General features: G+C 42.3%; 1 protein-coding gene across 6 annotated transcripts in view; it reads left to right on the forward strand.

Moving 5' to 3' along the window:
- The first annotated feature begins 309 nt into the window (after positions 1-309).
- WDTC1 (WD and tetratricopeptide repeats 1) overlaps positions 310-13,638 on the forward strand; it is a 75,612-nt gene continuing 62,283 nt past the window's right edge. For 2 of the 6 annotated variants that reach the window (XM_068539246.1, XM_068539247.1), the window contains exon 1: positions 312-726. The gene's annotated coding sequence lies outside the window, so the exon portion shown is untranslated. Of the gene's footprint in view, positions 727-2,604; positions 2,661-13,638 lie in introns of all 6 variants that reach the window. The other 4 variants (XM_068539245.1, XM_068539244.1, XM_068539249.1 and 1 more) reach the window with 4 other exon arrangements.

Below are 13,638 nucleotides of genomic sequence, written 5' to 3' on the forward strand. Positions count from 1 at the left end.
GGGTGAGGGGAGTGTCCCAGAAGCGACAGGAGGGAGCATTTCACGCGCATATAGGGTGGAAGGTGCGTCCGGGTAACTAATGGCAACTGGGCGGGGTGAGCCCGCGCTGCGGGAGCTCTTCGACGGAGAAAAACTACGACTCCCAGGTTGCTCCAGGCTTAGCCCGGCTTTTCCGCCCGCCCACTGGCTGCCGGTCTGGCGAGCGGCGAAGCGGATTGGCCGCGGCCGTGCGGGGCTCCCCAACTAGCAGGTTAGTGGGCGCCGCCGGCAGCAGACGTTGACCAGGAGCGGGGGGTGGAGGGGCCCCTTATCGCCATTCTGGAAACGGCCGGGCGCTGTCTCTGTAGCGTAGCCGCTGGCTGTGAGGCGCGGGGCGGGGGCGGAGACTGCGTGGCGCAGGCGCGGTGCTGGGCTTCTCCTGGGTCCCCAGACAGCTGGAGGAGATAAACAGAGGAGGAGGGAGGGGAGTGTGTGTGTGAGAGCGCGCGAGAGAGTGTGAGTGTGTGTGAGCGCGGGTGTGAGGCGGTGCGCAGGGGCGGGCGGAGGCGCTGTCCGGCCCCGGCCAGGCGCCAGGCCGGGAGCATGGGAAGGGGCTAGAGCTGCCCGGGCCCCCCAGCCCCCTCCCCGGGATCCGCGCCCCCCCTCCGGGGAGAGGGGCCGGGCCCCCTGGACGGACATGGGCTCCTGAAGTTGCGCCGCCACCGGTCCTGGGAAGAGGCCTGACAGGTACGGGTAGCCGCCGCCCCCTGCTCTCCTCGGGCGCCGAGGCGAGGACCGGCTCCGGCAGCCTCGGCACACGGGCCGCCAGCTCTGGGCCGGCCCCAGCCCTGCCGGCCCGGGGGCCTGAACCCGTCCGCCTGAGGGCTCCGGGGTGTCCCGAGAAGGGGCAGGCCTCGCCGGGTCGGAGGGCAGAGTGGGCCGGGGGCGGGGTGGGGACGGAGGGCTGGCAGGGACGTGGGGGGAAGGCTCTGGGAGTTCGGGGAGGCTCTTCCGAGGGAGAGGTGGAAGTCGTCCCATCACGGGACTTTTTTGCGGAGTTTTTGTTTGACATCTGATCTGGCGCGGGTCTCAGGAAGAAGGGGGCAGGTGGAAGTGTCGGGAGGGCAACGTTGACCTGACCTGCTCTCTCTTAGTTTCCATCTCTGTTTGTGTGTTTGTTGTGTGTGTGTCCGTCCCCGTGTCCAGTCCAGGCTTCTGGCAGCCTCAGATGCCTTCAGTGGCCCATCCTGGCACCAAACTGAACTCTGCCGAGGTGTTTCCACCAGGCGACTGTAGCGCCCGTACAAAGGGCCTTTACTTGGGAACTGGCTATTCAGTACCCACTTCAAAGGGCAAATGGGAAGTGTGGAGTAGGAGAGAGACTGCGACCCAGCAGGATCCAATTCTCGTTGCTGAAAGCTGCAGTGAGACGCCCCCTTGCCAGCCAGGTTGAATTCACGTAGTGCCCTCTGGTTCTCTCTTCTGCAGGTGTACTACTAGGGTCTCTAGAAAAGAGGCATCGGGATTTATGACTAATGTCTAACAACCTAATTTGACTATTTCCTCCAAAGGCCTTTCCTTCTATGACTTTCTTTAACTTCCTGAGGTAGTGGTAAAGCAACTTTAAAAAGTTTTCCTCTCAAGTTAGTGAGTTTAAAAGCCTGGTAAGGTGGATGTAGCTTCCCCATTCTTCCCAAAGATGGGGTAGATGATCAGGGCAAAGTGGCAGTTAAGTCTTCCCTTTTAATAAAGCCTGAAACAGTTTTGAGAAAAAGATTATTCTGAGGTCACCTTCTGACTCAAAGGCATTATGAAATCCCCACCTAGGGCACAGGTATGCCCAGTGGCCTCACTAAGCTTTTCTGTACATTGCAGTCCTCCTTGAGTAGCCAGTCTCTGTTCACTAAGTTGAAGGAACTACTAAAGGCTATTTTTGGTTTGAATTCTGGCTGCTTCTTCTTTGTAATTATATTTTTAAAGGGATTGAATTGAATCTTGGCTATTGAGCATAGTGATAACCAGATCCTCTATCACAGGCCAAGGAGTAATTAGTAGGGCTCCTTTGGGCCGAGTCTAAGACTAACAATGGATTTTTTCATTGCAGTTTGTTGTATTTCATCGGCAGGTGGGAAACAACCTTTTCTGCCATAGTTTGTGATCATGATGCTTAATTCTGGAGTCCAGCTATCCTTCCCTCTTAACCTATTTGGGGGCACTTATGTTCAAGTCACATCCCACTTTGTAGAAGCAGTGCTTTGGGTCAACTCTGAAGGATAACTGAACAACAATTCATATTTCTGCCTGGGACTCCTTCCCTTGGGGTCACTGAAGGAAAGAGAATATGTGTAGTGATTGTGGTGATGGTGTTAACATTGACGATTTGCCAGTTTTGAGTTTTAAAGTTGTCAAACAGCTGACAGTTTTTCTAGCTGGTAAGAACTCATGGGACATCCTGTGGAGGGTATTTTCACGCATGTGGGCTTCAGAATCTGGAAGGATACAACTGAAGAAGCCCCCTGCTAAAATCTGTGGCTCTTGAGGGGCTAACTGCTGGGAAGACCCAAAACTGTGACTTTAATTATTCTTCAATTATTTTTAATTTTCTTCTCTCCTTTTTGAATTAAGGAGTATAGCCCACGTGTGCAGTCCTGGGTCTCAGGGAGTCATAGACAACGTGTAAGGTGATGATACTTAACCTTTTCTTTTGGGCCCCTGGTTTAATGATCCATTCTGTTTCCTTTCTTCTTTTATCCTCACCTTTCCAGATTCTCCACTGCATCTTTGGGCTGCCAAACCCATATAATTCTTAGGCTGTGCTTTCTTCTCAGCTGTCTAATAAGCTCTTCAAAAACCCAAGCCCTGACAGTTGCGTCAGAAACCAGTCCCTTGGTGTTACGTTTAATTCTGGCTAATTTACTTTGAGGGATATTTACTAATTGGAATACATTCTAAAAAGTGACTGACATTTATTGAGGGCCTGGTATATGTCACGCTCTGTGCTAGGTAGTGTTCTTACTTTATCTAATTTAACCTTCATGACTACCATGTGAAGTGAAAGTTTTTCCTATTATACATATGAAGACACAGGTTCAGAGAGGCAGAATAACTTGCTTAAGGTCAAACAGCTAGTTAAGTGAAAGGATCGGAATTCAGACCCAGGTCTGTCTCTTCAGGGACTGTGACACTTGAGCAAGAGCTGAAAGGACCAAAGCTAAGAGCCTGGGGGAACACATACTTGAAGAACTGTCTTTGGAAAGGGAACTGGACTTTCTCTGTGTGATTCTGCAAGGCAGCACTAGGATCAAAGGATGGAAATTCCAAGAGGGTGGATGTTGGCTTGACAGGAGAGAATTTGGCTTTCTAAAAACAAAATGGGCTGCCTTGTGGGGGAGTGAGTTACCCATCATTGGAGGTATTCAAGAAGAGGCTTTGCCACTTCTTATCAGGGATACAGTAGAGGAGTTCATACTTATGTAGTTAAATTGGACTGAGTTTTTTTTTATTTTAAACTCTGTTATTATATAAAAATTATATCAAATTCCTGTCATTTTGATCTGTAAAAAACTAATATGTATTGAATACTTACTTACTTTGTGCCTGGCACTTGCTGAACACTTTTCCTACAATATTTCATTTAATCTTCAGAAGTCCCCTGAGGTAAGTATTATCACTATTCCCACTTTACGAATGAGGAAACTGAGGGTCCAGAAAGTTGAAAAATATGCTGGAGGTTACGCAGCTAGTAGTAGTAGGGCTGATATTTGAACTTATGTCTGCACCTTCTTAGCTGTGTAACCTGGAGTAAAGCATGTGTTCTCTCTGAGCTATACTTTCCTCATATGTGAAATGAGCACCTACCTTACAGTGGGTATATAAGGACTAAATGATGTAATACGTGCTTTTCACTAGATCTCATCTTTTGCCCCCGAGAGCCTGGGTTTTGGGGGTAAAGGGATGCCACTTTGGTTTCTTCAGGTTGAATTCAGGCCTGACTGAAACCCTGAGAGTTCTGGAGTTCATTCTTGGTGCTATTAGTAACAACTGCTGACTCCACAACGGGCTTTGTGGCATTAGTAACTAATACCTTAAAAACTTGAGGCCTGAATAAGAGGAGTATTCAGCCAACAGGTTGGAGTATTGAAGGCAGTGTCAGAAGCTGTGTGGAAAGAAAATTCTCACCCTATTGTAGAATCAGATTCAGGGATCACTGTTTGCATTTTTATATTTAATGTCTTACTTTAGGATGAACAAGGTCACAACTGCTAGAGCTGTGACAGAGCTGGATGCCAAGAATAATAACCCTTAATCCTCCCTGTAGCCATCTGGGGAGGTATTAACCCCATTTTCTTGGGGAAGGGGGCAGAGCAGGATCAGTCCTTGCCCAGGTAGCTGTCTACAAGCTCTCTAGAGGCAGTGTTAGGATCAGGACCTTGGTAAAATTTTGTCCTTGTTCATAACCCCCAGATTCTATTTTCAGAAAGCATAAAACTGTGCTTATTCCAGAACCTTTCAGAGAGCCTTTATCAGAATGGGAGGCAGGCGTTTCTGGTCAGGGAGCTTCATCAGTTGAGGCCTGAGTGTTTGGGTGCCAGTGGCGTACCTGGTTCCCTCTTGAGTCAGACATCTGGATGTCACACAGCTGCAAATGAATCAGAAAGGAAGCATTTCCAAATTGATTGGCTTAGTCTTCCTTGACCTTTCTGCTAGGAGTAAAGTTAGAGGGCGAAACTTAAAAGGCTTTCCTGTGAAAGGTACTTTGAGTTGTGGCAGGATTTGGAAAGATGCAAGTTAAAGGCAAAATGCAAGACTGTGGATGCTCTTGAATACAGTGAGAAAGGATAGCATCATCAGAATATGCTTCCATTTCTCTTTCTGTTCCCTTCCATTACCTTAAGGTAATTGTGACCCTAGGAGAAGGCAGATAAATTATCTATGATCACTGAAAAGCAAAGCTCTGAAAACATCAGGAAAATTTTTCACAAAACCCAGATCGCGATACAGAACCATACAGGCAGAGAAGACATCAAGGTGAGTTTTCATCCAGAGCCTCCCACAAGTGAAGCATTTCTTAGGATGGCCTGCCACAGAGAAAGCTTCAGTCAGCCCCATATGGAATCATTTAAGCCAGGAGCCTCAAAGATGGCAGAGAACTTTTCCAAAGATGCTTTGCCGATGGGCTTGTCCTACCATCCACACCTTTCTCAGATGATGTCCTTGTGCCAACTTAGTTCCTGACCCTGAAATGCAATCTTTAAATTTGTGTTTGAGCCCGGCAGAGTCAAGGTGATTTTGATTCCTTAGCCTAACCCTAAGAAACGGTAAGAGACAAAGTTTCTGTTGGGGAAGACTGCTTGGATGTTGTCTGATTAAAGATAATAGTAGTAACTCTTTTTTAGTGGCCAACAGCCTGGGTCCTGGAGCTAAGCTATCTAGTTTGACTCTTCATTTAATTACTGTAACTTTGGGCAAGTTAACTTCTCCACGCCTCATCCTTCATCTATAAAATGAGGATAATAGTAGTACCTGTCTCACAGGGCTGTTATGAGGAGTCTGTCAGATAACACTTGTAAAATGTTTAGAATGTTCAATAAGTATTATTTACTACGCTCAGTGTCAAGGCATTTTACACACGTGGCTCTTCCATTCCTCATCAGTCTGTGAAGGTAGGCTTTATCATCCCTGTTATTTTTTAAATTTATTTATTTATTTATTTATTTATTTTTGGCTGCTCTGGGTCTTAGTTGTGGCGTGCAAGATCTTCGTTGCAGCATGTTTAGTTGAGGCATGCGGGATCTTTAGTTGTGGCATGCAGACTCTTAGTTGCGGCATGCATGTGGGATCTAGTTCCCCGACCAGGGATCAAACTTGGGCCCCCTGCATTGGGAGCGTGGAGTCTTACCCACTGGACCACCAGGGAAGTCCCATCATCTCTGTTTTATAGATTGGGAAACTGAGGTTTAGAAATGCTGTCACAAAGAAAGTAGGTGGCAGAACTGGATTGAACTTTAGGTCTGTCAGACTCCACAGCCCAACTGTTTTTATTTTATTATACTAGTTCCAATTACCTTTATGCATTGGAAGTGCTTTTTTTTTCCTATAGGATTGCTTCCGTAGGAAAACCATCGCAAATAGAGTGAAAGGAAACTTGCATACATCTTTTGCATAATTCAGAATGTTGAAAGGGGGTCAGCTGTCACTCAGTGGGAGCACCTCCCTGCAGTGGTAGGCAGCAAGTCCAGAGGAAGGAGAATACAGATGACTTGGGTTCCATCTCCACTCTACTGCTACCTAGCAGTGTGTCCTTAGAATTATGGGATAAGGGCATTGGAACGGATTTTGCAGCTCATCTCAGAGTCTACCTCTCATTTTACAGATGGGTAAATAGGCTGAGGGAATGAAATGTCATACTCAGAGTCACACAGCCAGTTAGAGGCAGATCTTGGCCTGGAGCACAAGACCCTAATCCCGGTTTAGTGCTTCTTCCTCAGTACCACATAGCATTGTGCTTCAGTTCTCCCTCGTTAAATGGGGATGATAATAACTTTCTAGCTTCCTCACAAGATTGTTGTGAAGTTCAAATGAAAAGCATGAACAAAAGCATTCTGATAGGTATAAAACACTGTTTGTATGCAAGGTAGTCATGCTGTTATTCATTCAGCAAGTATTTATTGGTACCTGCTAAGCCTACATCACTCCTTGGGGACCCAGGAGGATCAGTAGGTGAATCAGGTAAAGAGCTGGCCCTCAGGATGCTTTTAGTCTTTTAAGGAAAAGAAGCCACAGAAATAACTACTGTTCAAGTTAGGAGACAGATAAAGGAAAGAGTGAGAACTAAATTTTCTTTTCATAAGCTGTCATTTTGAGGTAGAGAAAAGAAGAAAGGGTTTTGGACTTTTACAATTGAGATATAATTTACTTACCATAAAACCTACCCTCTTAATGTGTGCAAATCTGCACTTTTTAATATATTCACAAAGTTGTGCAACGATCACCAATATCTAATTCTGGAACATTTTCATCACCCCCCCAAAAGAAACCCATACCCTTTAGCTATCACTGCCTACCCCCGAATCATCCCATCTTCTCCCTCAACACTAGACAACCACTAATCTACTTTCTGTCTCTATAGCTTTTTCTATTCTTGACATTTCATATAAATGGATTCGTACAATATGTGGCCTTTTGGGACTGGCTTCTTTCCCTTAACATAATGTTTTCAAGTTTCATCCATGTTATAGCATGAATCAGTACTTCATTCCTTTTTATGGAAGAATAATATTCCATATATGGATATACCACATTTTATTTATCCATTGATGGACATTTGGGTTGTTTCTACTTTGGGGATATTATAAACAATGCTGCCATGAGTGTTCCTGTACAAGTTTTCATGTGGACATAGGTTTTCATTTCTCTTGGGTATATACCTAGGAGTAGAATTTCTGGGTCATATGGTCACTCTAAGTTTAACTTTTTGAGAGGAGGCTTTTCTTAAATGACTTTTTCTTATTGAAAATAATACTGTCACTCACACTTAGTATTTACAGTGTGCCAGTTATCCCATGTAATCCTCACAACAGTCCTGAGGTAGGTACAATCATTCTCTCTGTGTAACAGTTGAAAAAATAGCCAGTGTTTCTTGAATTATCACATGCCAGGTATTGTGCTAAGTGTTTTACAATGCATTACCTCATTAATGCTCCCAGTAACCCTGTGAGATAGATATTATTACATATGCGATAGATATTATTACATATGCCTATATAGCAGGTAAAAACAAAAATAAAACAAAAAAACCCAGGAGCTTAAAAGTAAACAGTTTTGCCCAAGAACACAACCTAGTGTGTGGTAGAGCCAGATTCAAACTCAAGTTTCTTTCCATCCAAAGCTAGTTTCTAATGACTATTTCCACATTAACGCAAAACAATAAAAGTTTACAGTAGAATACTTGGAAAATACACAGGAACAGAAAGAAAAATATATCGCCTGTTGTCCTACCAGAGACATGACCACTGGCTAACAATTTTTGTGCATCTCCTTCTTGTTATAGCATTACGTATGTACATTTTTTGGTTTGTATTTTTTCCCCCAAGGCTGGGATGGCTATATATATGTCTTAAACCTGATTTTTAAACTAAAATGATTAATGGTTTTTCCATTTCATTAAGCAGTCTTCCATGTTTTGAATGACTCTATAATAGGAAAAAAAGTGGGTTTTTTTGTTTTTTGGGTTTTTTTTTGCCACATCACGAGGCTCGTGGGAACTTCGTTCCCCAACCAGGAATCGAACCCGGTCCCCCGGCAGTAGAAGCGCGGAATCCTAACCACTGGACGGCCAGGGAATTCCCGGAAAGAAAGATTTTTAAAAGGGCTTTATTAGAGAGAATTCCAAACGTATACAAAGTAAACAGAAGAGTATAATAAACCGCCATGTACTCATCATCCTATCTCAATAACTGTCAACATCCTGCCATTCTTGTTTCACCTATACCTCCCCTGCTTTCCACCCACCCATTCTATTTTTTAGGTAAAATTTACAAACATGAAAACACACTAATCTTGACTGTATAATTTTAACAAATGGATATACCCATGTGAACATACCTCCAATAACCATGAAATCATACTCCCATCAATATATAGAGAGCCTTCTGTCACTCTAGAAAGTTCTCAGGTGTCCGTTTCTTGCCAATCTCCACACCCCCAGGCAACACTTCTGATTTTTTTTTAACTATGCTTTGCCTGTTTTAGAACTTCATATAGATGGAATCATACAGTATGTACTTTATGTCTGGCTTCTGTTGCTCAGAATCTAAGAGATTCTTCCATGTTGTTGCCTGTATTAGTAGTCCCTTTTTTTTTTAAATAACTTTGTTGGGATATAATCCACATGCCATATAATTCATGCATTTAAAGTATACAATTCATTGGTTTTTATTAGACTCACAGATGTGCAACAATCACCACAGTCAGTTTTAGAACATACTTATCACCTCAAGAAGAAACTCCGAACCACGGTGAAATACCACTTCACATCCACGAAGATGGCTATGATTTAAAAAAAAAAACAAGTGTTGGTGAGGGTGTGGAGAAAGTGGGACCCTTATACATTGGCTGGTGAGACTGTAAAATGGTGCAGCTACTATGGAAAACAGTTTGGCGATTCCTCAAATAGTTAAACATAGAATTACCATATGACCCAGCAATTCCACTCCTAGGTATATACCCAAAAGAACTGCAAACAAGTACTCAAACAGAGACTTGTACATGAATGTTTATAGCAGCACTATTCACAATGGATGAATGGATAAACACAATGTGGCATAGCAGTGCAATGGAATAGTACTCAGCCATAAAAAGGAACGAAGTACTGATACGTGCTGCAACATGGATGAACCTCAAAACATTATTAATACGTGAAAGAGGCCAGACACAAAAAGGCCACAAATTGTAGGATTCCATTTATGTGAAAAACCTAGAATAGATAAATCCATAGATACAGAAAGTAAATTAGTAGTTGCCAGGTGCTGGGGGGAGGAGGGAATAGGGAATGACTGCTTAATGGGTATGAGGTTTTCTTTTGGATTGATGGAAATGTTTTGGAATTAGCTAGAGGGGGTGGTCCCACAACATTGTGAATGTACTAAATACCACTGAATTGTACACTTTAAATGATTAATTTTATGTTACGTGAGTTTCAATTCAGTTAAAAAAAAAAAAGGAAACATATCCTTTAGTTATCACCCTTCTACCTCCTGTCCCCTCCAGCCTCAAGAAATCACAAATGTACTTTCTATTTCTATAGATTTGCCTATTCTGGACTTTTTATATAAATGGACTTACATGGTATGTGGGCTTCTTTCACTTAGCATAATGTCTTCAAGTTTCATCCATGTTGTAGCCATGTCTCAGTACTTCATTCCTTTTTCTGGCCAAATAACATTCGATTGTATGGATAAACCACATTTTGTTTATCCATTGATCAGTTGATGGACATTTCGGTGGTTTCTACCTTTTACCTATTGTGAATAATGTAACTATATGCATTCTTGTACACGTTTTCTTATGGAGTTTCTTTGTTTTTAACAAAGTCACTTTTTTCCTTCTGATCTTGCATTTCAAAGCTAGCAGAGGTGATAAAGACATCCTAGCCTCTGTGCCCCACCATCCGCAGTGGAATCCTCAATGTCAGCTTTGTCTCTCTGGTAGGGAATGAAATATGGAAGAAATGTTGTAACCATGCCAGTGAGTATAGATAACAGGAGTTATCAGATCTTAGTAGAATTCAGGTTTGGGGGAAGTCTATTAAGCACCTACCACGATCCAGGTATATATTTTGTACTTTCATATATATTTCATCATTTATTCCTCACAAAGATCCATTGAAGTAGGTTAGTATCCCTATTTTACAAATGAGGAAATTGAAACTCAGGTTAAGTAACTTGCACAACTACGGGGCTGAAATTCAGGCCCAGGTGCCTAAGTATTTCAAGTCTGCTTCTCTTTCTGCTGCGTTAACCAGAGCCTAAACAAGGACTATGGCACACCTGAAATGGGTGGTTCCTCATGTTTGTTTGGATATTACCAATTCAGTCCTTGGTTCCAGATGAGTAATCTCCTCCAGATGTACTTTTCTCTAGGGTTTGTTAACCTTAGGCTCTTATATTACTGGTACCCTTTTCATTTTGAAGTATGAGATTAATTCCTCTAAATTTAACTGTTAGTTGAATTTTATTAGCTTCCTTTGTAACTATATAAAGATGTGCCCATTGAAGAAAGTTTCCCAGTAGCCTAAGTTAAAAGTTTGTGGTTAATCATTAGAGAAATAAAAATCAAAACTACAATGAGATATCATCTCACACCGGTCAGAATGCCCATCATCAAAAAATCTAGAAACAATAAATGCTGGAGAGGGTGTGGAGAAAAGGAACACTCTTGCACTGTTGGTGGGAATGTAAATTGATACAGCCGCTATGGAGAACAGTATGGAGGTTCCTTAAAAAACTAAAAATAGAACTACCATACGACCCAGCAATCCCACTACTGGGCATATACCCTGAGAAAACCATAATTCAAAAAGAGTCATGTACCACAATGTTCATTGCAGCTCTATTTACAATAGCCAGGACATGGAAGCAACCTAAGTGTCCATCAACACATGAATGGATAAAGAAGATGTGGCACATATATACAATGGAATATTACTCAGCCATAAAAAGAAACAAAATTGAGTTATTTCTAGTGAGATGGATGGACCTAGAGTCTGTCATACAGAGTGAAGTAAGTCAGAAAGAGAAAAACAAATACCGTATGCTAACACATATATATGGAATCTAAGAAAAAAAAAAAAAAGTCATGAAGAACCTAGCAGCAAGATGGGAATAAAGACACAGACCTACTAGAGAATGGACTTGAGGATATGGGGAGGGGGAAGGGTGGGCTGTGACAAAGTGAGAGAGTGGCATGGACATATATATACACTACCAAACATAAAATAGATAGCTAGTGGGAAGCAGCCGCATAGCACAGGGAGATCAGCTCGGTGCTTTGTGACCACCTGGAGGGGTGGGATAGGGAGGGTGGGAGGGAGGGAGACGCAAGAGGGAAGAGATATGGGAACATATGTATATGTATAACTGATTCACTTTGTTATAAAGCAGAAACTAACACACCATTGTAAAGCAATTATACTCCAATAAAGATGTTAAAAAAAAAAAAAAGTTTGTGGAAGGGATGGTGTTAAGTTCTAGGCATTTTAAAGCTCTGGGAATAGAATACCTTTTAGAAGGTGTAACATCTGCATAGCAACTCATATTATCTTTATAACATTAAATCATATCTTTTCCTTTGTGCCTTAGGTATTTTTATATTTCTCATATTCCTGACTCCTAGAAACTGGCTTCCTTCTTCCTCTTTTCCATTGAATATCAGCTAGAGTTTGCCTGCAATATCCTGAATTACAAGTAAATGCCATTCCTAAACCTTTGTATTCTAGCTAGAGGAAGTTTTTATTGAGCTTTCACGTTCTGCCAACAAATTAGCCCTCAGTGTTATTAGAGCTTTAAGTGTGAAAATCAGGGTTTATTCATTAACTGTGCTATCCTTAGGATGAAGAAGATACATTAAAAGTTGCTTGTTGTCTGGGAATTCCCTGGTGCTCCAGTGGTTAGGACTCGGCACTTTTCACTGTGGTGGCCAGGGTTCAATTCCTGGTTGGGAAACTAAGATCCCGCAAGCCATGTGACTCAGCCAAAAAAAGAAAGTTGCTTGTTGTCTGTTAAAGTCCTTATTCTTCATTAGTGATTTCCCAGTTGTCTGTCTAGCTCTACTGTTATATGTTTAGTTTGTTTCCCCTACTGTCATTTTTGTGCTCTCTTCTAAGATGTGTGAATAAATGAGTATAAATAAAATTTAATTTATTATTCCATGTTGTTCCTTCTGAATTTACTGTCCTAGCTATTCATTTTGGTGTTTTGGTTAAATTATCCTTTTTCAGTCACTCTTTGGAGCTCTGATTACAGTAGCCTTGGTGCCATTGATATACAATTAATGACAACTATATTGTGTGCTCTTGAAGAGACGGGTCTGTGTTCGGCTTGTTCTTTGCTGTATTTTCAAAGTTTAGCACAGTGCCTGGCAAAATAGGCATTGAAGTTTTTACCTTACGGATTCCTTTTTTTTTTTCTTTTTTTTAATTTGGCTGCATCGGGTCTTAGTTGAGGCACGCGAACTCTTCCTTGCGGCATGCGAACTTTCAGTTGCGGCATGCAAACTTTCAGTTGCGGCATGCGAACTTTCAGTTGCGGCATGTGGGATCCAGTTCCCTGACCAGGGATTGAACCCGGGCCCCCTGCATTGGGAGCTCAGAGTCTTAGCCACTGGACCACCAGGGAAGTCCCCACCTTATGGATTCTTGAAGTCACTTATTTCCGTCTTTTTGCCCCTCAGCAGAACTGAGCATTATGTAATTTGCATACTGCACCAGAGATAGAAATCCCCTTGATGTAATCTTTTCTAGTGTTTAATCATATATAATATATATAACTTCCTTTTGCCAATTCCAGTCTTTCATTCGTATCATTTCATATCTATGAGTTCTTTACTCTGTAGAATTGACTATTTCCTAACCTTCCTGAAAATAATGCTTTTAAAATTTGACCATGATTAAATCTCCTAATATTCAAATAACGTTTATTTATTGCTCTGATTATTTGTATTTGAGAGACTTTGGACTGAAGTGTGAAACTAGTTATGCCCCCTGTACATTTGAGCATATTTCTCTCCTGAGGTGAGCCTTTCAAATAATCTCTGCTTAGAAGTGTTTCCAGTTATGCTTGTCTGCCTCTAAAAGTTTGTGGAAAGGCACTGTTGCCCTTACGAGAGGAGAGGGTGGGTTGTGCTCCAGAATGAGCTATCTGCCAGTGTGCTATCATTTCTTCTCAGGATGGGAATGGAAATGTTTACCAAAATACCAACTGAGCAGTAGTTGTGTTAAATTTGACATTTTGGGTTTTAAACCTCTGCCTACCAGTCTGATATTGTTTTAAATCCCAGTTTCCATTTTACCATTTACCTGAATTGTAATGGTTTTTGCTTGCCTGGTTTCTCTGCTTTTACCTCCCTTGTTCCTTTTAGTATTTCCAAGCCACACACCAATAT

Source organism: Eschrichtius robustus, chromosome 3 (genome assembly GCF_028021215.1).
Source record: "Eschrichtius robustus isolate mEscRob2 chromosome 3, mEscRob2.pri, whole genome shotgun sequence".
In the NCBI taxonomy this organism is placed as follows: Eukaryota; Metazoa; Chordata; class Mammalia; order Artiodactyla; family Eschrichtiidae; genus Eschrichtius; species Eschrichtius robustus.